Here is a 25,417-nt window from a genome sequence, read left to right as displayed (position 1 = left end):
TCGAATGTGCGACCATTAGCTTGTGGGCACGTAGTATATTGTCGGACAACTGCTATTTCCATTCGCAGACTCCGGGTCTTCTTTTCTTTCCACAGCAGTTTCATACACGGGCTGCTTCATATGCCACCAGAGGAAGAGATCCAGACACGTGAGTGCAAGTGACCTGGGTGGCCAGGACACAGGGCCCTGTGGTCGATTCGTCGATTCCCAAACGTGGCTCTCCGATGGTTCCCCACTGCAATGCTGAAAAGTCTGGCCCCCATCGTGCTGGAGGTACATACTTTGTTTAACATTCAGTGGTACGTCCAACAAGTACAACCAACCACCGGTACACAGAGCAGTTTTGGATGTCAGTACGTATTCCCAGTCAGCGAAACTAATGGCGTAGATTACGTCAGCTCAGAATCACTAACGTAATGTTCCTAAAACTTTACAACTTCAAAGAGCATAACTTTCTGATCAAAATGTATTTAAAATGATGCGCTCTACCTTTTATATTAACCTGAATAAATAGTTCCGGAACACACCGTATGTCTTGGGTTTTCACACTTTTCACTTTGTTCACGGGATATTAAACAGATTCCTCGGTGCGGCTGCGGATTCGTCTCTGTTCGGTAGTCATTATGAATGCGAAGGTTTACAGAACAGTGCCAAAATAATGTCTTCAACCCTTTTGTGTTGGTTTCTCGGTCATACTTCAACGACCTGCTGAACGGGGCTGGTCCAACTGCCTGGCGCACGGATTCCATCGCCGATTCCCCAAGCATATAAACATGGCAACTGCGTACATGCCGGTCTTCCGTTCCCATTTCCCATAATGACGTCATCTGCATTTGATCCACAACAGAATTACGAGAGTAATTTAACATTTGCCTATGGAAAAAAACACGATGGCTTGACGAGTCTGCATTCAGTCGCACAACGTACGGTCGGTATTTGTGATATCGCTGACATTTGATTTATAGGCAATAGGCCGTTGTCCAAGGCATATTTCTCTGTCTGACGTATGTCTTTTACTGCTGGAGATTTCAATAAAGTCTTTAACGACTAAGAAAGCTGTTACGGACTAAAAGAAAAGCTCAGGAAACATAATTCTTAATAATTATGTATCCAAGCAACGGTCCGTTCGGGATGTTACCAGATCGTTGCCTAAGATCGCTGACAAGGGAACGTTCCTAAGTGTCAATAAATGATCTTGATGAAACTTTTCGAATGCGTAGAGGACAAAATAATGCAATAAGTATGTATTGTTTATGGCCCAATTTCACTTTTAAGGGGTATATCACACTACCAAAGGTAATTTGCCATTTTAGGTTTGAAGGAGTATCTTGAGAACAGTGACATATCGATAATTTTTCTGATATGAAAGTAGATACGTAATTCGCATTCTTGAAAACTGTCTAATCGAATTTTGTATTAATATGAAATTTTGAAAAATACCTCATCACCATCAATTAATTTTGAAAAATGGAAACTTTTGTTACAATTTAAATTAAAGAAGCTCACAATTTCCATACAACCATTTGTAATAAAACTGCATTCTGAAATACTATAATTCGAAAATAAGGTGCACACATGAGCTGTCGCAGTATTTACAACATATTTGATTAAAATATCTAAACATGCACTATTAGTCTAGTTGTTTATTTTTCTTATATTTGTTTTAAATTAGAATTGTTATTTTACGTTTTACATTGACTTTGTTTCTTTTAATTTTGTTATTATTTTATCGTTTTACATAAGTATGTTTTGTTAAATGAAAATAATAAGTAACTCGTTACTATGATACAAACTTGTTAGAAAAATGACAATATGTAAATAAATGCTTAAATCATAATGTTTTCTTACTCCAAGAACATCAAATGAACGAGGGAACGCAATGGAAAACAAAACCAGCGAGATTTAAAGTTTGTACGGATGGGTCTAAATATTATGATTTGCATCAGGCATATTTCAGTCCACAGGTCAGCCTTGGCGAAGAGAATTGATTATGTACTGGTGACTGCAGATTCATTATATTGTTTCTCAAGTGTTTGTTGAGATCACAGTCATTCAACAGAACTGCATTTGAAAATCATCACGAAAAGTTATTCAAACATCGAAAACCATCTACATCTCATGGTTAGACCAGTGCCGTCGAAGCTTTCGGGATCACAAGATGAACGACTTCCTTGTCATCGGGTACGATGGTCTGTACAGATCTTTCACACTAACCACTAGGCATTTCATAGTTTTAAAAGAAACTAATGGTATATTTGGACCGAGAATCACTTTTTCTAGCCCCAACGATGTTGGAAGAAATTTTCAGATCTAATTCTGCTGAATTATTATGATGTCAGTCTCCACTTGAGAAACAATTTAATAAAGCTGCAGTCACTGGTACATAACCACTTCTCTTTACCATGACTTGCTGAATTTTGTTTTATATTATGTTCCCCGTCATGTAAATTATCGGAAGAAATTTCGTTTATTTTATCTTTAGGGTATAAGAAAACGTTATGTTTTAAGCATTCAGCAGCAGGTTATTATTACTGTAATGATTTCGGATCATTATAATGAGTTACCTTTTCTTCCCATTAACAAAATACACGAAGGTGAAATGGTAAACTGAGAAACAAACAAAAAACCAAAAAATGCTGCAAATCGTAGCATAAATTAAAACATAAATCAGATATAAGTAAAATAAATATCTAATCTAATAATCAGTGTTTATACCATTTAATTAGATGTGTTGAAAATACTGTGACAGTACGTTATGTGCAGATTATTTTCTAGAAATGGTATTCCAGATACTTGCTCCCTTATGCATCGATGTATGTAGCTTGAAGGCTTCTTTAATTTTCATTTTTCAAAATTAAATTATGGTGACGGGGTATTTTGCAAAATTTCAAATTGTTACAAAATTCGATTACGCGTTTTTCATGAACATTAATTACATGTCAACTATCGTACATGAAAAATCTTTAAACATCATTTAGAAGAAATTCCTTGCAAACCTAATATGTCAAATTATCTTCTGTGGTGTATTTTACCCCTTAAAACTCAAATCGCGCATAAACAAGGAAATAGGTATTACATTACTTTGCTGCCTCTACCGTCCTATCAAGTTTCATCAAGATCGGTTATTGACACTTGGGAATGTTCCCTTGTGAGTCGCGCCGACGTATGTTACGGAACTTTTACGGGGAAGAGTTGGCGCTATTTGTTTTATTTAACACTAGGGAACACAACTTGTCTTATTTCAATCCTTCTAATCCTTTGAAGTTGTTTTTGTGCTTTTTAACTCCTTTGGTCTCTCTGCTCCAACATCCCAGAGTAGATCTAGATCTAGATCTAGTAAGATCTTGCTAAAATAGGTGTCAGAGAAAGGAATTCTGTGGTTTCCCTGTTCTAGTGCGTCATCTACTGCTGCAGATTTATCCATCTTGTCCAGGTGATAGCTGCTGTTGTGATCCTTGAGTTGTGTGTTAATGATACCTCTTGTAGTCCTTGTGCACACTTGGTCGTAGATACATGGGATTTTATAAACTCCTGTTATAGCAAGCGTCGTGCGTACGTTTTTCGCAATGTTCAAATATCCTGGCACATTTCTGAGTCTGATGAAGTCTCCAACAATGGAAAACAATATGCTAGGCAGAGAATTATGCCTTTGACTGTCTTCGACCACGACTTTATGATCATAAATCAAATATCAGCTCTATCGACTCTGCGTTCAGCTTTAGACGACAGCGCTGTTTTAGGACACTCGGAAGAACACAGCCATGCTATACTGCAGATGTGTACATCTATACTGAAACCCAAATAAATCAGTTGAAAAATGAAAATATCATCTTCTGCACTACAACAGATGGAAAAATTAGTGAAATTTTAAGATCGAAGAAATGTGCTCTGCACGGAGCATACCTTCATATAGGCTGCGTGTGCAACCAAGCGCCAAATGCAGCCACGGAGCGACGAGCTCTGCATTCCAGTTGGCATAGCGCACAATAATGAGACAAAGTGGAGGGACAAGTTTTGTCTTGGTGCAGTGCTAGGTTGCTAAAAGTTGATTCTACCGATCAATTTGAGGACAGTTTCTGGAGATTTCTCACGTCTACCCGTCGTCTGTTAGCCTTGCACAATATATTACCTAACCAGTGCTAAAATATATAGCTTTGTAAGCACATTTTGTGCGGTCCAGTTATGTCAGTCGACACTACAAGAAATAGAAATCATCGAAGTAATGTAATAAACGCATTAACGAGAACAGCTGTGATGTTTTATAAGTAAAAAGAAGTTTTTGCCCTGTTTCTCCACTTGGAAGGGTATTTATATGGAATGTTTGTTGATGTACAGCAACATTTTCTTAATTATTCTGTCTTTTTTTCCTACTGAGATGATTTACTCTCGGTTTTAGTTTAATATTACGGTAGTGTGAATAAGTTATTCTTGTGAATCTTCCTCAATTTTATTTCATAATTCGTTGGATGCTCTGCATTTACTTACATCAGAATGTAATTTGAGATCATGGAATCAAAAAGTAGTCTTCCATACTCTTATTGTTAAAGTAAAAAGATGTACTAAACATTTACTATTGAAATATGTTCATTTCTGGCCACTAAATGAACAACACCAAAAATACCAGACAGATAACTATTAGTGTTTTGAGATACAATAAGATCTGTGTATTTATTGTCAGCTTTTGAGCACGTTTTCAAACAAAATCAGCTGTATAATGACTGGCAAGTTTTTAACCTTGCCCCACTTCGAAAAATTTTTGAGAACGACTTTGGTTGTAACCTTTATAATTTCTGTGTTCCACTAAATACCCTGCATTCTGTGGTCTCCTCTAATATCCTGTTTCATCAACCCATCCATCTTTCCACATTTCCCGTTCCTCCGGGTTCTTGAAGAGAACCACTTTATCTCTTATTGTATGTGTCCATTTAATTTTACCATGTGAGTTGGGAAAGTGGGAATACAGTGTATTTCGGAAGGGTGGCAGATCAAACCCCAAGTGGACATCCAGATTGAGGTTTCACGTGATTTCGCTAAACGCTTGAGGCAAATAGCAGTTGAAATGACATGGCGACTTTATTCCCCATCCTTCCCCAATTACGTGTTTGCCCTCCATCTCTAAAGACCCGCCGTCGACGGGAAGGCAAATTCTGATTTATATTTTCCTTTCTTTCACTCAAATTTCGGTATCCTTCCTTAAGACCAATCTCAAACTCTTCCACTCACTTCCAGGTTTCTCAGACCATGAGTCACTTCTATACAGGGCAACATCCATACTTAAAAATGTCCTTTTCTGGTCATTGCCTACTAGACTTACTTTTCTTGCGTTAATTTGCTTGTTGCATCCTTCTTTCTTCATTCTAATGTTATGATTTGCTTCAAAGGTAACACAACCATTTCAATTTGTGTCGCATTGTTATTAATTCTGATGCTAAGATGGTCGCTAATGTTTATCCAGCTGACCCGTAATTCTGTATGTTTTTTTCAGCCATACTTTTCGTAGAGCAGGGCTCACTCAGCGAATACTGCATTTATTCGCCAATTACCTAAAGCACGATAGCAACAGCGAATCGCATCAGCGAATTTTCCATTGGTATCGCTTCGCCCTGAATTCTGATCTACAGCCATATAATACAGATTATAGTTTTAAATGATATGGCTTAAAACTACTCTGACTGACAAGCTGTTAGTGTCAGGCAACAGTCGTAGTACACGTAAACTCCGCACATATGATTCACACGAAAGCCCCTAGAGAATTATTAAGCAACCTCATGATACCCGTGTGCACGTCCTAAGATGAGACACTAATGTTGTACCGGAAGTGAGCTTAGAGATTAGGTTTATTACAAACCGAGTACAAGCTCAGGACCGGAGAGATACAAAGGATTAAGTAGTTAAACTAATGAATACCTAATTCTTGCAGAAAAATTTCTCAACAACCGGATGATGTTTTCTGGTATGAGATTCAGAAAAAATGCAGTGACGAAATTACAGCTTTCAACAGAGTTCAGCCATCATAAAACATATATTGTCTCCCCTCAGTATTTCACTAAATGAAGTCGCAAGGGCATCCAGGTTTTCATTAACGATATCTGAAGCGCCCTCGTTTGATTCGCTTATGCTTTAGCACACATCCCTTTACAACGATTTCGTTGCAACAAACATTTTATTTCTTCAAATAATGCAAGTATTTAGATATGGCCGATCAACGGTGTCAACAGTGTATCTTCAGTATCGACAAAACAACTTAGCACACGTTTAAATCACTTCACAGAATGAATACAAGTGCAGGACTCGTATGCAAAAGGGCAAACCAGACATGATTTCTTAAACCACGTAACGGAGATGACGGATATTTGTTACGAAAAGAATCACCTATTTACTTCCCTGCCCTTTTCGAATCCATATTTGTCACCCATTGGCGTCGATAACGCTACGTTAAATAGTCTCTTCCTCAACGACAAAACAACAGAATTAGAAGAGAAATACCAAGTTCGGTCTACCAAGAATGCTTTGTTAACGTGTAAAAACTAAAATAGTGTATGATCGGAAGTACAGTACGTGCCATTACAATTGCTACATCAAGAAGAAATGCAGATGTTAAACGGGTATTCATTGCACAAATATATTATACTAGAAGTGACATGTGATTTCATTTTCACGCAATTTGGGTCCATACATCCTGAGAAATCGGTACCCAGAACAACCACCTCTGGCGTAATAATGGCCTTGATACACCTGGGCATTGAGTCAAACAGAGGTTGGATGGCGTGTAGAAGTACAGCTGCCCATGCAGCTACAACACGATACCACAGTTCATCAAGAATAGTGACTGGCGTATTGTGACGAGCCAGTTGCTCGGCCACCATTGACCAGACGTTTTCAATTGGTGAGAGATCTGGAGAATGTGCTAGCCAGGGCAGCAGTCGAACATTTTCTGTATCCAGAAAGGTCCGTACGGGCCCTGCAACATGCGGTCGTGCATTATCCTGCTGAAATGTAGCGTTTCGCAGGGATCGAATAAATGGAACAGCCACGGGTTGTAACACATCTGAAAAGCAACGTCCACTGTTCAAAGTGCCGTCAATGCGAACAATAGGTGTCCGAGACGTGTAACCACTGGCACCCCATACCATCACGCCTGGTGATACACCAGTATGGCGATGACTAATACACGCTTCCAATGTGCCTTCACCGCGATGTCACCAAACACGGATGCGACCATCATGATGCTGTAAACAGAACGTGGATTCATCCGAAAAAAATGACGTTTGGCCATTCGTGCGCGCAGATTCGTCGTTGAGTACACCATCGCAGGCGCCCCTGCCTGTGATGCAGCGTCAAGGGTAAACGCAGCCATTGTCTCCGAGCTGATAGTCCAAGTTGCTGCAAACGTCGTCAGACTGTTCGTGCAGATGGTTGTTGTCTTGCAAACGTCCCCCTCTGTTGACTCAGGGATCGAGACGTGGCTGCACCATCTGTTACAGCCATGCGGATAAGATGCCTGTCGACTGCTGGTGATACGAGGCCGTTAGGATCCAGCACGGCGTTCCGTATTACCCTCCTGAACACACTGATTCCATATTCTGCTAACAGTCATTGGATCTCGACCAGCCGGCCGCGGTGGCCAAGCGGTTCTAGGCGCGAAGTCCGGAACCGCGCGACTGCTAGGGTCGCAGGTTTGAATCCTGCCTCGGGCATGGCTGTGTGTAATGTCCTTAGGTTAGTTAGGTTTAAGTAGTTCTAGGGGAATGATGACAGCAGATGTTAAGTCCCATAGTGCTCAGAGCCATTTGAACCATTTCATCTCGACCAACGGGAGCAGCATTGTCGTTATACGATAAACTTCAATCGCGATAGGCTACAATCTGACCTTTATCAAAGGCGGAAACGTGATGGTACGCATTTCTCCCCCTTACACGAGGCATCGCAACAACGTTTATCCAGGCTAATCTGGTGATCTTCTGCTTGTGTATGAGAAATCGGTAGGATACTTTCCTCATGCCAGCACGTTTTAGGTGTCGCCACCGGCGCCAGCCTTGTGTGAATGCTCTGAAAAGCTAATCATCTGCATATCACAGCATCTTCTTCCTGTCGCTTAAATTTCGCGCCTGTAGCACGTCATCTGCGTGGTGTAGCAATTTTAATGCCCAGTAGTGTATTTCTCTTATGCAGCGATCGGTTTCGATGGTAATGATCATCTTCAAGTTGATCTGTCCCCTTGTAGTTAGTAAAAAAAAGAGACACATCAGTCTGAAAATTGTCAGTCCGATCTAAACCACTCATTGAATAAAACCTGCGACCATAGACTGTTTTGGTTTTTACATGCTGTGAGGCTGTGGGTGATTGTTATCACGAAGGTACGCACGTCAGTTGCCATCAAGAATATTTTATTTACATAGTTTACCTCGTAATGTTCTCGTTGAGACTGTGTTCTTTCGGGACCTCATTAACTGAGCAGTGGATTTCGTGGCAACGGTCTTTCTTTTCATACTCAATAACATCATCCCTTCTCCATCAGCACGATAGTTTTTATCAACTATTGTATAAAGAGCGATCAAAAAGTTACTGTTCAAAAGCCGCATTAACGCTCATACGAATACAGGTGTCTGGATTGCGTACGTCTTGCAGCATAGGCTACAATGGGAAATTTTTGATAGCCCCTTATAATTAGTATGAACTATGTACACTGGATTTTTCATCTTCCGTACAGATTGCTTCATTTTAGTGGCCAGAACATTATGACCACTTACATGATAGCCTATATGTCCATCTTAGGCACAGATAACAGCGATGGTGCGTCGAGGCATGGAAACAATGAGGTCTTGATAGGTTCCTGGAGGGAGATGTTAATACATCTGTATAAGTATGTTTCCTAAATCACATTGATTCCGAGGAGGGGGACGATGAGCTCTGACACCAATTCAATCACATCTCAGATGTGTTCGTTTGGGTCCAGATTTGGAGAGGTCGGGGGCCAGCACGTTGGAACTCGCCACTGTGTTCCTTCATCACACTGCTGGCCTTGTGACATGGCGCAGTATGTTGCTGAAAAGTGCCACTGCCTTGATCGTCACGAAGGGTTGTTTTGTTGTAGAGGGGTTTTGTGGGCGCACGACAGCAAGGTCTTCAGCGCCCGTTCAGTATCATAGTGAGACGGGTGGCAAGGAAAAAAAAAAGCTCAGAATATTTACATAAAACGGAACATAAAACACGGGAAACAATCATCGGAAAAGATGTGCTCACCCACACCGAAGCGTGGGATGAAGCAGGGCGTCAGCAGTAAAACATGGACAACACAGGAAGAAAACTAGAGAGGGGGCTAAAACAATGTAGCAGATGGAAGTGGCTGGCTGACCGCAAGGAAAAAAAGGGAGGAGTCAGCCACTCTGCAATACACTAAAACCTCCAGCCTAAAAGTTTAGGCCAGAGTCCAGACACATCACAAAACTTAAAAACCCTAGACACACACGTCTCATCATTAGTTAAAACACAGGGCAGATCACCATCAACTTGTGCTTCTGCCCTTGCATCACGGTATAAAATGCAGTCCGTTAAAATGTGCCGGACAGAGATGTGCACACCACAAGCATCACAAAACGGAGGATCCTCCCGCCGTAATAAATAGCTATGCGTCAGAGGACAGTGCCCGATCCGAAGACGTGTGAGGGCCACCTCTTCCCGCCTGAGCAACCGACAGGAGGAACGCCACGGCCGAGTGGTTGACTTTACCGACCGCAGTTTATTGGCCGTCACCGCCAGCCATTCGTCCTCCCACAACTCCATGCACTTCCTGTGGAGTGCAGCGATGACCGACTGCAAGGGGATAGGACACTGGACCACATCCTGCTCTCTGCAGGCCTCCTTGGCAGCCCGATCGGCCTGTTCATTGCCCCAGATGCCGACATGACCAGGCACCCAGCAGAAGGATACCTCTTTACCCCGCTGTTGGAGCAAGTACAGTTGGCTATGCATCAGCTGGACCATCTCTTCAGTCGGGTACAGGTTCTGCAGCGATTGTAAGGCACTAAGAGAATCGGAGCAGAGAAGAAATCGATCGCCCCGAACACGATGCATCTGCTCCAGTGCCGTCAGGATCGCGTGGAGCTCCGCTGCGAAAACGGTATATTCAGCAGGGAGGCGAATCCGGGTAACATGGTCAGGGAACACCACAGAACAACCAAGGAAATTCTCCTGTTTGGAGCCATCAGTGTAAACGACAGTGAAACCGTGATGCACATCTAAAATGTTAAAAAAAAGTGACTGGAAGGTAAAATCTGGCGTGCCATCCTTCTTAAAACGAGTCAAATCTAAAATAAGTTTGGGTCTCCGGAGGAGCCAAGGTGGAGATCTGCTCCAACCGCGACGTAAAACACGAAGACCAGCCATAGACATTGCAGCGAGGCAATCCTGTGCGCGAATCCCATAGGGCTGCGTCGCACGTTGCCGGTTATGAAATAACCGTGCCAGAGGAGGCTGAGCAACGGTATGGTATGCAGGTGTGTAGGGTGTGGACAAAGTTTTATACGCCTGGCGTACCGTAAGTAGCCGTCGCCGCATATGAAGTGGCGGTTCACCAGCCTCTACACAGAGGCTTGGTATGGGGCTAGTTCGGAATGCCCCAGTGGCCAACCGCAGCCCTTCATGGTGGACAACGTCCAAAATCTTTAAGTACGAAGGCCTCGCAGACCCATACACCGTGCACCCATAATCGAGCCGAGATCGCACCAACGCCCTGTAAAACTGGAGCAGACAAGTCCTGTCAGCTCCCCATGTACTGTGGCTAAGACATTTTAAAATGCTTAAAGCCTGAAGCGACCGCCGTTTCAGGTCTTTAAGATGAGGTAGCCACGTGAGCCTCGAGTCAAAAATGAGCCCCAGAAATCTCACCGTGTCTTTAAAAGAAAGAATAGTGTCCCTCAAGCGCAACTCAGGAAAGGTGAAAATCGAACGAGAACGGTTAAAAAGAACACATACAGACTTCTCGGTGGAAAACTTAAATCCACTCTTCAGCGCCCAGTCATCCAAACGCCTAATCGTAAGTTGCAACTGACGAGTTGTCGTTGCAAGGCTTGAAGAAGAGCAGAACAAAGAGAAATCATCCACAAACAAAGAACACTGGACAGGACTTTTCACCATGGACGTAATGCGATTAATAGCGATGGCAAACAGAGTCACACTTAAAACGCTACCCTGAGGGACACCGTTCTCCTGCTCAAAGCGATCAGACAGGACGTCACCAATTCGGTATCTAAAATATCGTGGCGAGAGGAAAGACTGAATAAAAAGAGGAAGACAACCACGAAAACCCCATTCGTGAAGCTGCTCCAGGATGAGACGCCGCCAAGTGGTATCGTAGGCCTTCTCGATGTCGAAAAATACACCGATAAGGTGATGACGGCGTAGGAAAGCTTCTTGGATAGCCGCCTCCAGGAGGGCAAGGTTATCGAAGGTGGAACGAAACCTCCTGAAACCACACTGATAGCGACTAAGTAGTTGCCGGGATTCTAACATCCAGACAAGGCGGCGGTTGACCATCCGCTCCAAGGTCTTCCCTATGCAACTAGTGAGGGCAATACTACGGTAGCTACTTGGGCTCGAGCGGTCTTGCCCAGGTTTTAAAAAAGGGATTAAAACTGCCTCACGCCACGCGTCAGGAAAGTGACCCGACGCCCAAATGGCATTAAAAAGTGCGAGGAGGTTTTCTTTGTTGCGCATTGTGAGGTGCCATAGCATACTGTAATGGATCCTGTCGTGACCAGGGGAAGTGTCACGAGCTCCAGACAATGCAGAATCCAGCTCCCACATAGAAAAAGGGCAGTTGTAAACTTCATGAGAGGTGGGCTGGAAGTTCAGACTACACCTCTCAGCAACCGCTCTATGGCGCTGGAAACCTGGATCCTGACTGGTTGTGGCAGTAACTGTCGCAAAATATGCTGCCATAGTCTGGGCAATGTCTCGCGGATCTGTGTGGAGAGTGCCGTTATTTATCACAGCAGCTATGGGGCACCTCCCTCCTCTGCCAGAAATTCTCCTAATGGTCTCCCACACAATGGAACTTTTGGTGGAACGATTAATGGTGTTCAGGAACGTTTGCCACGACCTCTTCTTGCTCTCACGAATAATGCGGCGACATCTCGCCCTCGCAACCCGAAAGGCTGCAAGATTCTCAGCAGTCGGCCGACACTTGAACCGCCTCAGAGCCGCACGCCTGGTCCTGATTGCAGAGCGGCATACGTCACTCCACCAAGGCACAGGTGGCCTTTTCCGGTGGCCTGTGGACTGTGGAATGGACGCCGCAGCTTCATGGTGGACCGTTTTGGTAATATGATCCACCCACACCTCAACATTCGCACAGTGTTCGAATTGGGCCAACTGGCTATAAAGTGTCCAGTCAGCTCCACTGAGTACCCATCGTGGTGGTCTCCTTTCGGGGCCCACGCCATCTGGCAGGTGAATCCAGATTGGGAAATGATCACTGCCGTGCAAGTCAGCGACCACTTCCCAGTGAGCACTAGCGGCAAGAGCTGGAGAGCAAAGCGAGAGATCAATGGCAGAGAACGACCCAGTCGCCGTGCAGAAATGAGTACTCTGTCCTCCATTGAGCAAGTAGGCACAGGATGACAGGAGAAGCCTCTCAATTGCTCTACCCCTGGGACAGGTAATTGCAGAGCCCCAAAGCACATTGTGGGCATTAAAATCACCACAAATAATGAATGGCTGGGGGAGCTATGTAAGAAGGTCGGTGAGGGCCGCTTCATCAAGAGAATCATGTGGGGGCAAGTAAAGTGAACATACAGTCAATGGATGACGCACGTGCACGGACACAGCGACGGCCTGTAGAGTCGTCGTAAGTGAGAGAGGCGAGGAATGGTAGTCCGTCCTGACGAAAATACCTACGCCTCCTCTAGCTCTCTCTCCACGCAGGTCGTCCTTTTTGTGGAGTGTATAGCCTCGTATCTCAGGGGAGTATGAAGGATGGAAATACGTCTCCTGGAGACAGAGACACAGTGGTCTACCCTGAGAAAGTAGACGAAGTTCCTCCACATGCGTCCTGAACCCTTGCAAGTTCCACTGGAGTATGGGAGCCATCTATGTTGGGGGTAGCACCTTCATCCTGTCTCTCCGACGGGGTGGGGAGACCGCAGCAGGTGGAAGGGCAGGCGTGGGACGAGATGATTGCCCCACACATACATCGTACTCCATCAACTCTGGGGAAGAGTCAGATGAAGCCTCGCGTAAAACAACATCCGCATGGTCAGATGGTTTACCACGGGATTTGACCCGCTGTTGCTCCTGTACAGTAGCTTTCTGTGGTTTGGCGGACTTGGAGGGAGCTGATGTGGGAGTGGTAATTGGCGCACTGGGCTTGGGGACAACCTCAGCTGGTGGAGGCGCGAGGGGCCGGACCAAGTCCGCCACTGTACTTTTGTCTGCCGTTCGAGTAGGGGCGACTGGCGCTGGAACACTGGCTGCGTTGCAAGTGCACTGACAGCTACAGGTGTTAGTGCCAACACTCACCACCTCAGTCTGCGTTGAGGCATCGACTTTGGGAGTAGGCTTCTGTACCAGGGATGCAAAAGATGTAGCAAATGTGGGAGGTTGCATCGACTTATAAATCTTCTTGGCCTCACCATAGGGGATACGCTTGGTTGTTTTTATTTCCTGGACCTTGCGTTCCTCTAAAAATATGCGGCAGTCCCTACTCCAAACAGGGTGGTTCCCAGAGCAATTAAGACATTTAGCCGGAGACGAGCAACCAACTCCTTCATGAGCAGCCTGACCACAGTTTCCACAAGTCGCATCGCCTTTACAGCCTAAGGTGGTATGCCCAAAACGCTGGCATTTGAAACAGCGCATTGGGGCCGGGAAATAAGGCCGCACACTAAGGCGAAGGAAGCCAGCTTTAACATGTTCAGGAAGTGTTGTGCTACTGAAGGTCAGAATAAAGGAGTCGGATTTGACAAGAGTGCCATCAACCCTCTTCATGATGTGTTGGACATCAACGATACCTTCCGGAGCCCACTCACGTTTCAGTTCTTCCTTGGGAATATCAGCTAGATCCCGGCATGTCACAACACCTTTGCTATAGTTCAAGGTGCTGTGCAGTTCGGTGTCTACGGCATACTCTCCAAGGCATTTAGCAGATTGGAGGTTAGTTGCTTGCTGGGAAGTGGAAGTTTCCACTAGCAAGGTCCCATTTCGTAAGCGCTTCACCGATTTTAAGGAGCCACAGATTCCCTCCAATCCCTATTGTATATAGAAGGGCGAAACCTTCTCGAAACTACCCTCCTTCCGTTTAACAATGAGAAACACATTCGGATTACCAGAATGCATTCTGTTACATAAGGCAGGACTTTTCAAAGAAGCGCCGGAGTCAGGGGGACTGACTGCACGGGCCCTCTTAAGAGACTGAGTGTTAGAACCTTCCAGCGGCCCACCCTTTCCGCTGGGAGGAAGAAAAGAGAATTTCGAAGGATCCATCTCGGTCCCACGAGCAGCTAGGGAACTAGAAGTCCACCTAGACAGAGCCCCGCGTGCCTAGGTAAGCCTTATACAACTGAGGTGCGGCAGGTTCCCCAGAGGTTGCCCGCTATCGACTGTTCCACCTCAACAGCCATGCATCTCATCAGCGCGCAGCACACCTTGAGATTGAGGGGTTTTTTATAGAGGTTTATTCCATCCTCGCGATCCGGGCCGTCAAGCCAAGATCCCCATTCCCTGAGACACACAACATTCCACCGCCGCGCCGCACGGTGGTCGTTGAAGTATGCTTAGAGGTTACGGTGACAGGGGACTGGCGGCGCTGACCAGTCCCCAGCTCAGGAACCCCGGGGTCGCCAAGCCCGTACCCAGCAAACGAATGCTGAGCCCCTGGGGGCCGTCACGAAGGGGCGCATATGGTCTGCAACCAGTGTATGATTCTCCTTGGCCATCATGGTGCCGCGCACGAGCTCCTCTGAACCCATGGATGCCCACGTGAATGTTTCCCAGAGTTTAACGGAGCTCTCGCCAGCTTGTCTCTGTCGAGCAGTAAGGGTGTCAAGGAGCCGGAAGACGGTGGATTCGCGCACTCTTATGGGCGTGATCAAGAAGGTATCGGGATTCAACAGACCACGCAACGCTCTGCCACTGCAGCAACGTCTGGTGCCAGTGGTCACGTACCAATTTCAGTCGCAGTTGCCAATTTCGTGGTGTTAACATTGGTACATCACGGTTCGTGGGCTGCGGAAGCTTATCGCTAGGGGTGTTCGGTGCATTTTGCCCAGCGTTAAAATCTGATGTTAGTTCCGCCACAGTTCTCCAACTGTCCTATTTTGCCAGTGTGACGTCTGTAATGAGGGGTGTCTGCCCAACCACACTACATCTGGAAGTGGTTTCACCTTGGTTTCGCCACGTGTTGGAGACTCACCGCGGCACTTCTCGAAGACCTGTCACCTCGTGCGGTTTCCAAAACGCTCGCGCCGAGCCTCCGGGTCATCACAATCTGCCCTCGGTCAAACTCACATATGTAGCACGTCTTCCCCATTTGACACATGGACAGCACGCTCACTGATAACTACATGCACCATGCTTGCCTCAGCCTAGCAGCCAGTCTTCGCCAAGTGACGCTACTATAGCCTGGACGGGCTTATAGCGATAGTAGGTCGGTCGTCATGACATTCTGGCTAATCTGTACATTTATTGTAACGTCAGTCACTGAATTTTATTAAGCGTCTCCGTAAAACTCTCGCGTCGACTAAACGATACCTTGACGAAACGTGCGCTCTTCGTTGGATTACTTTCATCTCCTTTATTGATCCGACTAGGTTGGGAGGCCAGACTGATAGAACATGCCCAAGAACCCTCCAAAAATGTGTTTATAAGCCTCTTCTTCGTGGATGAACTAAATTTCTGTATGGCTCTATAATTAAATCTGATCCATTCCACTTTAAATCTTTTCAGATAGTTACTTACAGACATTTTATAGAAGTTAGTGTTTCCAGAGATTTGTAATCAACAGTGGAATGTAAAATGATTGTATCTCTTCGCCTTTTTATGTGCAGTACGTTATTACTAAGCAAAGCAAAGTGGTAGTTTCGCCACGGTGGCAGCACCGTCCTGTTCATGCCCGAGAAACAAGGAAGGGGGAAAAATATTGGCTTACACCCCAGTATCCTTACAAGTGGAGCGCTGTCAGACGCCGCTCGTTTATCACCACGTATACAAGCCGCAAAATTTGCCGAAGGCGACAACCTCATTTCAGAACCTGAATTCGATGATCGCTATCGCCTGAATCTACTTTGCTAAATCTATAAAATACCGGTTTGCGTGTGTCAGTTGTCAAACACGGGCGGAGTATGTTGTGATTTAATCAGCTCTGAGAAGATAGAGAAGGAGGAAGAGGAGGAGGAGGGCAAGGACGACGTTGTTCAAGACGAGAAATTCAAAAATCTTATCCACTCCCGCCAGATCACATACATTATGGAAAGTGACGTGCCTGAACATAACTATAATCAAACATTTTGGAAATATACAATGGCTAAAAGTATTCCGAATGTGTAAAGACATAGCGAGTAATTAACAAAAGGTATTTAGCATTAAAATTAATGGTATTTTATCGAGCAGTAGCGTAGCGTAGGGTTTTAGACTTACTCGTTATAAGCAAGAAAATGTGAGTTCGTAGAGCTTCAGGTGCATTTTTATTTTTAAATCTTTAACAAAACCACTTTCATCATTATTTTTTAAATTAATTGTATTTATTTTATTTCCAGTCCTCCGCCATGTCGTTTTAATCATCGTGTTAACTTTTAATTTGACCACCACCTCACAGATGGTTTCGAAAAGTCGAGTTCACCCGTCCCCTTGTGAGTTCCTGAATCTCTGACAGCAGTAAATGACTGGAGACGAGAGCTACAAGTGGGTAAAATAATTTACAGTTCTCCTGCTACGAAGGATAATACGGTTGTCGCCATTTGGTTTTCTTTTCTTAATTTAGAAGTTATTCCAGCGTTTGTGTATCTTGTTTCGTCAAAGAAAGGTTCACGCGTAGCAAGTAGATAATTTTGACACCTTTTAAAATTAAATATCATCGACAGAAAATTGTTCTATGAGTTTCCTTGCTACCTTAGAAGTTCAGTTCTGTGTGACAAAACCAACGTACTTTCAGCAATATTAGTATTTCTCTATATTGTTCGTATTAGAGCAGAAATTGCTGCCTGGTAATACGTTTATGCACACGTTAATGGAATACCTAATGTGAGTACCTTGCTTCTCCTTATTTGGTGTAGAAACTTTGGTTAAGTTCTGCTCAGCATTGTATTCTTCCTTCCGTAATTTGCAGCCCACCCTCTTGCTCAACTGAAACATTTTCGCTGTTCTTTCCGTCGCCTTCTCTGCCGGCACGATAAATCCTTTTCCTCTGTCAGCGGCAGCAAATTTAATCACGTTAGCTGCAATTCATCGCCCCTGTACCCGAAGACATACTCCTTGCTAACCTTCTGTGCTTGCACTAAGACGTGACGAGGCGTACTTTAATCGGAGTGTACCTGTATTTAATCACGTGACCATGTTAGTTCCTTCTCCTTGCCGGTTAATTAGAGTTGTGAAACTGCCATAGGTGAACGTGTAAATCATTGCTAAGAGTAGATTACCGTAGTTTTCCTAATAGCTTTGGCCAGTTAAGGTCGTACCGCGTTACCTGTACGTCAGATGAGTTTCATACCTTTCGGAGGTTACCCCTTAACGATCGCTTTCTTTACGTAAGCCATCAATGTCTTATAAGATTCCCCTAGAAACAGGAAATGGTGAACCGCCTAGAAACTGAGTGAGGATATGTGGCTACGTATTGAGGATATACTCTTACAAAGGGCCGTGTAACTTATGGAACATTTTGGTTCTAGCTATCCTCCTGTATGTTAATTAAAAATAAACAGTACTTACAGCAAAATTGAAATTGCCAATGTCCAATTGAGGTTTGCTTTGAAAATTGTCTATTTATACCGTAAAACAGAGAGATATTGAGGCAAAAATAAATAGAGCAATACAGATTTTTCAAATAGCCCTAGAAAACGCAAAACATGTTATTTACACACAACTCTCGCATTATCAGTAATAACAGAATATTTGTGCCTATGATCTTTATGAAGATCGTTCCGTTGAGCACAAAATACCAACAATAATAGCAGCAGAATACGATTTTCATTCTGCAGCGAAGTGTGCGTTGTTATGAAACTTCCTGGCTGATTAAAACCGTGTGCCGGACCGAGACTCGAACTCGGGAGCTCTACCTTTCGCGGGCAAGTGCTCTACCATCTGAGCTATCCAAGCACGACCCACGACTCCTCCTCACAGCTTCAATTCTGCCAGTACCTCGTCTCTTACCTTGTAAACTTCACAGACGCTCTTCTGCGAACCTTGTAGAACTTGCACTCCCGGAAGACTTCTGGAGTCTCGGTCCGGCACACAGTTTTAATATGCTAGGAAGTTTTATATCAGCGAACACCCCACTGCAGAGTAAAGATATCATTCTGGAAACATCCCCGAGGCTGTGGGTAAGCCATGCCTCCGCAATATCCTTTCTTCCAGGAGTGCTAGTTCTGCAAGATTCGCGGAAGAGCTTCTGTGAAGTTTGAAAGCAAGGATACAAAGTACTGGCAGAATTGAAGCAATGAGGACGGGTCGTGAGTCGTCCTTGGGTAGGCTCAAATTGTTCTGAGCACTATGGGACTTAACATCTATGGTCATCAGTCCCCTAGAACTTATAGCTACTTAAACCTAACTAACCTAAGGACAGCACACAACAACCAGTCATCGCGAGGCAGAGAAAATCCCTGAACCCGCCGGGAATCGAACCCGGAAACCCGGGCGCGGGAAGCGAGAACTCTACCGCACGACCACGAGCTGCCCTTGGGTAGCTCAGATGGTAGAACACTTACCAGCGAAAGGCAAAGGTCACGATTCCGAGACACGGTCCGGCACACAGTTATAATTTGCCAGGAAGTTTCAATAATAGTATGTACATATAGAATTATGTTGTGCATGTAAGCTATACTTACATCGAAATTTTTTGCTTTGGTTCCATAAAAGCACAGAAGTTACGCTATTAAATAATATTTATTACTTATAAAGTACATTTATAGTCTGTAAGGAGAATACTGGATGATGTGTAGTTCCAATTACGTCCAAACTGAATAATCAAACAAACAAAGAGAAGTCGTCTGCTCCCAGTTGCTCTGTCACAGATTCGTTTATGTTGCTTTCCCTACAAATGACGACAATACTACCGATAATCTTACCATTTACTACGTCATTTGTGCATTGCCAAAAATACATATTCCGTTATTTTGGTGGAGAGCAACTTCACGCATACTTCATTTTAATTTAATTATCCGACGCCAGTCGCCACACTATTTATCTGTCCACTGCAGGTTTTCCTATATTCTCCACGATGTTCTGGTGTTTCAGCCTTCCTGTGCACATCATCACCTTCTGCGAAGAGACCCACAAAACATACAAGTGTTCCACAGTATCATCGATATAAGTAACACGTAGTTTCGACTCTGCAACACGACCTTGTGGCTCGCCTGATATTATCTCCAAATATGTCTGTTTGGTTCCGCTAAGAATGACGTGCAGAGTTCGTTCTGCAAGGAATTAGTATGTCCAGTCGCAGAACAAGTCGTAAAAATGTCTTATGTATTTCACTAAACAATAGTGCAAAACTTTTTCGAATGGCGTCTGGAAGTATGATAGCAACCACGGCGTTTTGTCTACTACATTCTGTACCTCATGGACTAATAAAGCTTGGCATTCAAGCAGGCTTTTATTTCAAACATGTTGTGTATTGCTTTCATTTAAGATTATCGTAGTGTGTATCACGTGAAAATAATTGTGATGTTCTCTGTTTAAATAGAATGTCCAGAATCTTTTAGGAACATAGTTACTAGGTTTGCCACAATGTAAGTAAAAGACGCCCAGATTCTTTGAGGTGAGTAACGTTCGTAGGACGCACATTGATTTCTGCCACATTACTCGCATATAAAAAGAAATTAGGACTCCTATTTCAGGGAACGGTTCTCGGAAAAGTTATTTTGGCGTAATGCGAGGCGTAAAAGTGTGGCTTCGCTGGCAGGACGAATCGAACATCGGCTGTGACGAACAGACCGTAAAACGCCGAAGTATATGGAATTCCATCAGAGGCGTCGGGACGTAGTATCGTTTTATGGGCGGGAGTGCGTGCAGCCAGTGTTTATTACCTCGGACAGAGCGTATGCCATAAACGGATTCCGTCGATAAGGAGCTGATGGAGGGGCGGGGGGTGGGTGGGTGGGGGAGAGACAGGAGGGTAAAAGGAAAGCAAGAGAGATAGAGCCGGAAGGGTTCCGCCCTGCCATTCAGTGCGCGCCGTCTTATGAGGACCACTGGTGCGGCGAAAGAAAAATCCGAATGTCTGAGAGGGAAAGGAGGCGGGTTATCTGGGCGCTAGCCGCCTTCTTTAAGCTCGGGTAACGAGAGGGGAGAGAAAGAAGAGAGAGAGAATGCCAGAGCGAGGGGAAGGAGGTGGCGATTAGGCCGCGCTGATCCTCAGAGCGCCGCCGCCGTCAGACCAGCGCAGCAGAGGGTGCTATAGCGGAGGGAAATCCCAGGCGCATTATGCCGGCCTGCTGGAGAACACGGATGTTGTCGATAGGGTGGCGGGCGCGAGCGTAACTCGCTGCACATCGGCCCTTACGGCACGTTTTACAGCTCATACGCCGAGGAAAGCCAGACCATGTTTTTGTTCTATCCAGGTGTGTTTTATCACCTGAAATCCTTCCGACACCGATGCCACGGGAAAACACCGGTAGACGTAGAAGTGCTGTTCTCACAGGTAATATCGAGACCTGGACTCCCTTTCACCGTGAGATTAATCGTTTACAGCATCCTGTCGTTGTTACGCAGTGGAAAAGGATCACCACAATTGTTACGGGAAGTTTGTCCTACCGCATGTTAGCCTCTTATGGAATAATAAAAACAAAATCAAAGGATTTCTCGATCTGGACAAATATCGACACTGTGTAATGCTAAAAGACGACAAAATTCTGTGAAAAATTGGACTAAGTTTTATCGAGAATGTGGTAGCATACACGGTTCAAATGCCTCTGAGCACTATGGGACTTAACATCTTAGGTCCTCAGTCCCCTAGAACTTAGAACTACTTAAACCTAACTAACCTAAGGACACCACACACATCCATGCCCGAGGCAGGATTCGAACCTGCAACCGTAGCAGTCCCGCGGTTCCGGACTGCAGCGCCTAGAACCGCACGGCCTCCGCGGCCGGCGGTAGCATACATGGTGTAGAAGAACCGAGCGTGAATTATATTCACATGTACCACCTGGCAGCCACATATATACGTTGATGTCTGTTAGGAAATGATGTAAATACTGATTGTGTCAGTTACTAAAATGTAACGGTATAGGCCGAAGTGGCCGTGCGGTTAAAGGCGCTGCAGTCTGGAACCGCAAGACCGCTACGGTCGCAGGTTCGAATCCTGCCTCGGGCATGGATGTCTGTGATGTCCTTAGGTTAGTTAGGTTTAACTAGTTCTAAGTTCTAGGGGACTAATGACCTCAGCAGTTGAGTCCCATAGTGCTCAGAGCCATTTGAACCATTTTTGTAACGGTATAACACCCCTATTTTTTGACTATCGTTCAATGGAAATTGCCACGAACGATGAAAGGCTGTTTTTAGTTATGTAGTTTATGGATATTGTCATTCTAAGAAAGATTTTAACGTCATGTGAAGTGTAACGTCAATAAAACCAATGAATATTTTTAATGATCTGAAGGCGGCTAAATTATTTGCCCCGATTGGTAAGAAATCCAAATAAAGAAGATCTTACGTGCAACCCTGACTTCATTGGTACTCCGTTACTGTATTTCTGTTTCCAAAATCGGAATGATGTATGTGCGCCTGTATATGGTATTGAGTCTAGTACTGAACCAACTGCCGATACTTCTAGTAAGCTGACATCGCCGGCCGGGGTGGCCGAGCGGTTCTAGGCGCTACAGTCTGGAACCGCGCGAACGCTACGGTCGCAGGTTCGAATCCTGCCTCGGGCATGGATGTGTGTGATGTCCTTAGGTTAGTTAGGTTTAAGTAGTTCTAAGTTCTAGGGGGACTGATGACGTCAGATGTTAAGTCCCATAGTGCTCAGAGCCATTTAAGCTGACATCCACATACATGAAATTGAATAAGTGTTGCGTGCTCACTTACACCAAGGAAATACTTTCTTGTCCTCTAGCATTAAGATAATGAAACACAACATTGAAAAAAATATGCTACATGACATAACATAGTTTTAAACAGTTTCCCGAAAAATGTGCAAATAGAACTATGACCCTTCATTCGGAAGATGCCTCAATTACAGAACATATTGAATGAAATAGGGAGGCTGATGAGTATAGTATATGGACTGCAAATAATTCGAAGAAACAAGAAAGTAATAAAGAGAAACAGAAGTGGGATTAACGTTGCATTTGACGTCAGATTTGGATAACAAGAAGCAGTCTAAGTTAAGGAATGATATTACACAGGAAGCATAATTATACGTGATGGACGAAGCAAAGAGGGTATAAAACACAGACCAGTACAGGCAAAGAGAGTTCCATTAGTGCCATAGAAAGGCGTTAATCTGAGGAATAAATTTATGAGAATTTTTATTTGAAGCCCAGCATTGTATAGTAGTGCATCATGGACTGTTAGAAAGCAGGAATAGAAGAAAATGTGAGGGTATGCGAATTGAGGCTATAGAGGGATGTTGCAAATTAATTTTACATAAAATGACCTATGTGGCCGAGCGTTTCTAGGCGCTTCAGTCTGGAACCACGCGACCGCTATGGTCACAGGTTCGAATCCTGCCTCGGGCATGGTTGTGTGTGATGTCCTTAAGTTAGTTAGGTTTAAGTAGTTCTAAGTTCTAGGGGACTGATGACCATAGTGCTCAGAGCCATTTGAACCATTTTTTGAATTGGACATATAAGATAACCGAAGACGAGAGGAACGGAAGGAAATCAGTTAAAGACGGTTCAGGAAGACATGATCCATGTTAAGACATTAGGGAATAGCTTGCTGTAGAAGGTAAACCCTGGAAGAAGAGTCAAAGACTGGAATACATCTAAAAATAGTTGAATACCAGAGATGCCAATGCTGCTATGAGACAAAGAGAGAAGTTCATGACGGACCGCTTCAGACGAATCAGAAGAGTGGCGACAGGAAGAAAAAATATAATGAAGACCGATGCTGACATGTGTGAATATTACAGAAACAAAATACTGACTTTTACCTGTTTTTCCATCCCTTGACTGCCTGTTTTGTGGAGTGCCCCTGCCAACATAGCAGCATCTACATATAATTATTCGCAATGTTATGTAGCATTACACTGAACAATACGCAGCATTAAGTAAATGGAAATTTTCAAAATAGGTGCAAAATTCCGTTTGAAAAAACTACAACCCTGGTTCACACGCCATCATCTTGGGATTCAGTACAAAGTAGGCGGCCGAGATTGCGTTTGAATGGCACCTAGCTCTAACTGTGGAAATATGTAAGTTAGTGCAGACGAGTAAGAAGAACAGACTTGTAATGATCGGAAACTGGATTACTAGTGCCATGCCTGACACATTCAAATCGTTTAAATATCTGGGCGCGACGTTGCAAAGCGATATGAAATGGAGCGAGCATGTGAGAACTGTGGTACGTTTATTGGGCCAACTTTAGGAAAGACTGGTTTGACTCCACAGGGGACCGCTTGTAGGACGCTGTTGGGGCATATTCTTGAGTGCTGCTCGAGTGTTTGGGATCCGTACCAGGTCGAACTGAAGGATAACATCGCAGAAAATCAAAGGCGTGCTGCTAGGTTTGGTATACTTTGGTTCGAAGAACAAGTAAGTGTTACGGAGATGCTACGGGAACTCAAATGGGAATCGCCGGAAGACGAAATTCTTTTCCAAAACACCGTTCAGAAAATTTAGAGAACCGGCGTTTGAAGTTGGCTGCCGGACAATTCTACTGACTCCACCGCACACTGCGTAAGGAACGCGAAGATAAGATACGAGAAACTGTGGCTCATACGGAGGCACACAGACGGTCGTTCTTCCCTCGCTTTATTTGCAAGTAGAACAGGAAATGAAATGACTAGCAGTGGTGCAAGGTGCCCTCTGCCACGCACCGTACTGTGGCCTGCGGAGTATCTATGTAGATCTAGCTGGACAATAGAATAAACAGCAAGAATTTCAACGGAGACAAGGTATACGTGGTTAGTAGAGGAAGAGATTTGGATACTGATTGGAAGCAAGGACAGATGTTTCACGCTTGCGAGGAGGCGGGAGCCTCTGTTTCAAACGTGATGCCGGCTCTGTGCACCATCTGACGTCACTGGGTCCCGCGGAGAAGAAGACCTACTACATTAATTTTATTTATTTGTGAAGTTCCACGAGACAGAAAGACCCAAATCTACTTGGTCATGAACTGAATTAGTTCACAGTTTACTGAACGCTCATTAGAAACTTTATAAACAAAAAATTAAAGAATTAATAAATCACAAAAACCAGGATACGATTAAATATCACATTACAGAGAAAAGTTCTCAACTACTCCAAAGAACTGCTGTACAGAACGCAATGGGTGTTTCACTTCTTCTGGAAGCCTTACGAAAAAGAAACCTGCTTTATAGTGCACATCTTTCTGTGTAGGGTTTAGTGAAGGGTTGTTCAAATATATATCGTTTTTTCGTCGTGTTCACTGAATGAATGTTAGAGTTTCTTCTGAAAGAGTCACCGTTGTCAACAAAATATCCCATGATGGAAAATTTGTACAGTCACAATTTCGACAGTTCAACAACAATGTACACGAAGTTTGAGAAGACTCTTCTTGCAACTTAAGTTATACGACATTTACGAACTGACAACGCAGCTCCGTCGGACCTCGCTTTTCTGGGCTAATTTATCTTTTCCCCGCACAAAGTTACTCCAGAATACAATGAGGTGGCAAAAGTCAAGGAATAGCGATATGCACACACACAGATGAACATAATATCGTGTACACACAGTATAGAAGGGCAGTGAATTGGCGGAGCTGCATTTGTACTCTGTTGATTCATTAGAAAAGGTTTCCGGAATTCTCATTGCTTCACGACGGGAGTTAACTGACTTTAAACGCGGAATGGTTGTTGGAACTAGACGTGTGGGACATTCCATTTCGGATATCGTTAGGGAATTCAACATTGCGCAATCCATAGTGTAATGATAGTGCTGAGAATACCACATTTCGGGCATTAACTCTCACCATGAACAATGAAGTTGCTGACGGCTTCTGTTTAACGACCGAGACCAGCTGCATTGGGTAGAGACAAGCAACACTGCCTGAAATAATTGCAGAAATCAATGTGGGACGTAGG

General features: G+C 44.3%; 1 protein-coding gene across 2 annotated transcripts in view; it reads left to right on the top strand.

Annotated features, from left to right (window-relative positions):
- Positions 1–25,417, top strand: part of LOC124795320 — a 485,179-nt gene that overhangs the window by 387,108 nt on the left and 72,654 nt on the right. The gene's annotated exons all lie outside the window — the stretch shown is intronic.

Source organism: Schistocerca piceifrons, chromosome 4 (genome assembly GCF_021461385.2).
Source record: "Schistocerca piceifrons isolate TAMUIC-IGC-003096 chromosome 4, iqSchPice1.1, whole genome shotgun sequence".
Lineage (NCBI taxonomy): Eukaryota > Metazoa > Arthropoda > Insecta > Orthoptera > Acrididae > Schistocerca > Schistocerca piceifrons.
This window is presented reverse-complemented; position numbering and strand designations above follow the sequence as displayed.